This window comes from Cariama cristata, unplaced genomic scaffold (genome assembly GCF_000690535.1).
Source record: "Cariama cristata isolate BGI_N322 unplaced genomic scaffold, ASM69053v1 scaffold23956, whole genome shotgun sequence".
In the NCBI taxonomy this organism is placed as follows: Eukaryota; Metazoa; Chordata; class Aves; order Cariamiformes; family Cariamidae; genus Cariama; species Cariama cristata.
In genome coordinates, this window is record NW_009623181.1 from 16,679 (window position 1) to 19,999 (window position 3,321).

Here is a 3,321-nt window from a genome sequence, read left to right on the forward strand (position 1 = left end):
TGTCTGAATCAAAACATACTTTGCCATTTTTGAAACACTTGAGAAAATACACAAAAATAAACAGTTTACATATTTACAAATAAAAGTAAACCTCCCGAAGAAATACACTTGAAATCAACTGAAATCTTAGAGATGTCTGTATTGCTTGCTAAGCAACTTAAGTATGTGTTAATATGTAATGTACAAATAGGAATCGTCTCCAGTTCTTGTAGCAGTAACAAAATGTACCTTGCTGCAAGCATGTTCCTCTTCCCGCATGGGGCAAATTGCAAATTCCTTACTTGTAGACATGTTCATATTCTTTGCTTGTATGCGTGTTGTAACAGCCATGTGTTATAACAGGAGGAATAAAGAGCAATTACTGCTCTGACGTTCAGATAGCAATGGGTATACCTGAAAATACTAACAGGGATGCCCTGAGCCTTCTCCGCATGCCTGATTCAGAAAACTCATGCTAGCATAGTGTCCTAATAAACATGGATAAATGACTGAAGGTTGATTCCTCTACTCCCCATTACTATCACGCTAGATAAATGGTTCAGACATTCCTAGAAGTTAAATCGCAGCAGTATTTTCAACCAGGCAAATGAAGTAATCAGCAGAGACCTATGGAGCTATCCTATGCAGAGATTTATGCCTTTTCAAATTTAAACTACTTGATTACAACATTTTTTCAAATTTGTAACCTTCTATGGGTGACCAGCAAATTGCTCTTTGTTCAAATTCTGCGGTGATCTCCTTCATCTTCATCCTTGTCTTGCACTTCCAAGGACAGCACGGTTGCAGCTCCACATGCAGCTCTCTGGCCGAGTTCTAAAAAACTACAATTATAAGCACTACAAAAGGGTTTATTATGAGAATAAAACCTGGAAATGTTGCATAATGGGAATTAGAAATGCATTCTGCACACGAGCTGGTAGCAATATTGGGAAGTTAACATTGATGGCCCTGTTAGGAAGCCAACATTTCCTACATGAGATGCTGCTTGGAATGAGTGCTTTGTTTGAGAAAAGAGGGATGCATGAAACGATTTCAACAAAGACAGTTCCATAATTTTTGAGAGGGAAATCAAGGAAAAAGAAGCTTGGCTTTATCTAAAGCAAAGGAATGAACTGTAAGTATTTTTTTAGATGCTTCAACATGGATATGATGCTTGGCAATAAGAGGAAGAGCTTCACCTGGCACATGCCTTTCCCTCTTTATATGAAAAGCTACTCAGAATTGGTTACATGTTAAGTCCTTTGTGTGACTCAGTTTTTGCACACTTTGTGATTCACATGAAGGTATCTACCTGCACAGTCCATCCCCTCGTCCCTCTTCCACATCAGCTAACCAAGTAACATATAAACCTCTTGAAGCACCTCAGTGTATTCCACTACAGGTCTGAGACAGCTGTGTGACCTGTTGTGCAGCCAAATTGCTACACCACTGAGCTATCAGAAGACACTGCCTGGGACACATGGGCTGCAGGGAATGGAAAATCTCAGCAGGGTATGGAAGGGACCACGTGGGAGACGGCAGAGGACAGAGCAGTGATCTGGGAACTGAAGACATAGAGGGGAAAGACACATTTGTGGCTGGAGACTGGAAAAAGAACAGCACACAACCGTCAGAGAAAACAGCCCTTGCAAACAGGAACTCAGCCTGAAGCCTCTCTGTTCTCTGCTCTCAATAGAGAGCTCTGAAAGTCACTAAATCACATTTTACTCCTCCTGCCTAATCTGTTCCCTCCACACATCTCCTGCTAGTGCTGCAGCTCCAGCAGCAGAGACAACAACCAGGTTTACCTCTCCCAACCCTGCTAATGACCCGCAAGGGAGGAATGAGGACCCGTGTACATGGTGCTGTGCTATGCCACTTCTGTTCCTTTTGTTATTAGCCCAAGTAAATCTTAAATTCAGCCCTCTCCCTGTAAAATACCCAACAGCCCAGAAGCAGCTGGGAAAAAAGTAGATTTCTCTTACAATAGCCATCAGGGAACAGCACATGATCCTCACCTCATGTTTAGTCAGAGCTTTTCTCTAAAAACGAAGTCTACTATATCTCCTTACACACACAACACCCACGCAGGAAGACTGCAGCAGCATCTCCCAGTCCTGCCACTGCATCTTATCCAGACTACGAGCTTTAGAGTTCAAACACACAGCTTCCTCACTACCATTAAGTCCTCACTCCACGCTTCAGTCTTTCATGTCAGACTACCCTTCGCAATGAAAAATTTTATTAAAGGATGATGGTGATGGATGATTGTGATGAAGGGCACAACTCAAGCTAACTATTTGTCAGTCTTCAGAGGGCAAGGCATTTCCTTGCTGGTGTGAGCACAATGCCAGTAATAGCCCTTCCTTGTGCCAAAATATGGGGTAAATGACAGTGGTCAACAAAAGGTCAAATGAAATAATTATTATAGCTATAAAATATCGTGAGATAGGGCAGTGGTTTAGAAGTACTATCAGCTGAAGCTGACTGGAAGAGATTGACCACACAATCTGCAGCCTGGGCGTCAGCAACTATTATAACTATTATCAGCCCTGGGTCCCCATCCCTTCATCTGGAAGGTTACTGCTTTGTGGAAAAAACAGTTTAGCATGTAATTAAAATGTTGTAATGGCTTCAGAGCTCTTGATATATTTTCCACTCCGTCACTGCCTTCAGATTTACCATCTGATTGGGTTTTGTCCAGCAGTAACCAGGGTATGACCTCAAAAAAAGACAAAAACATGGTTTATTTCTGGGAAAGACAGAAAAGGGGAGTTATCATTCATTTTATAAGTTTTTTTTTAAAAATTATTTCTGTTTAATTTTGGTTGAAAAGTACCACAAATTGTGTTATAGGGTAGAGGTGAATACTTTCCTAAGCTCCTATTTCAGCTCCTATTTCCAGCAAGGACTGGCTCAAGATTTCATAGCTGTACAAGGCAAGCTCAATTTTGTGCCTGTTGCCCTATGTGGCTCATGACGCTGACAGGAAAGAAAGATGAAAAGGAGCTTGAGTAGCTTCCAGATCCTGCCATCCTCCCCTCTGCTTAGGGACCAGCCTGATACCTGCTTGCTCTCGCCCAAGCCCCAGGCAGGGGAGCGGGAAAAGTGGATACACGGACTGGAACATCCCTGTGCCGCTGGCTCCTGCTGATTCCAAGAGCTCAGGGCTGATGGCTGGGCACACAGCTCAGGCTGCCACTGCCACTGGGATGCCAGCCTCTGCCTGAGCTTGACTCTTACCAAAACCACCACCACTACTGTGGACTGCAAGACGTCCATGACCAGGATGTCTAGATGCTTTTTGCACAGCGCTTCGCATAGCTGCAAAGGCAGAGTGAG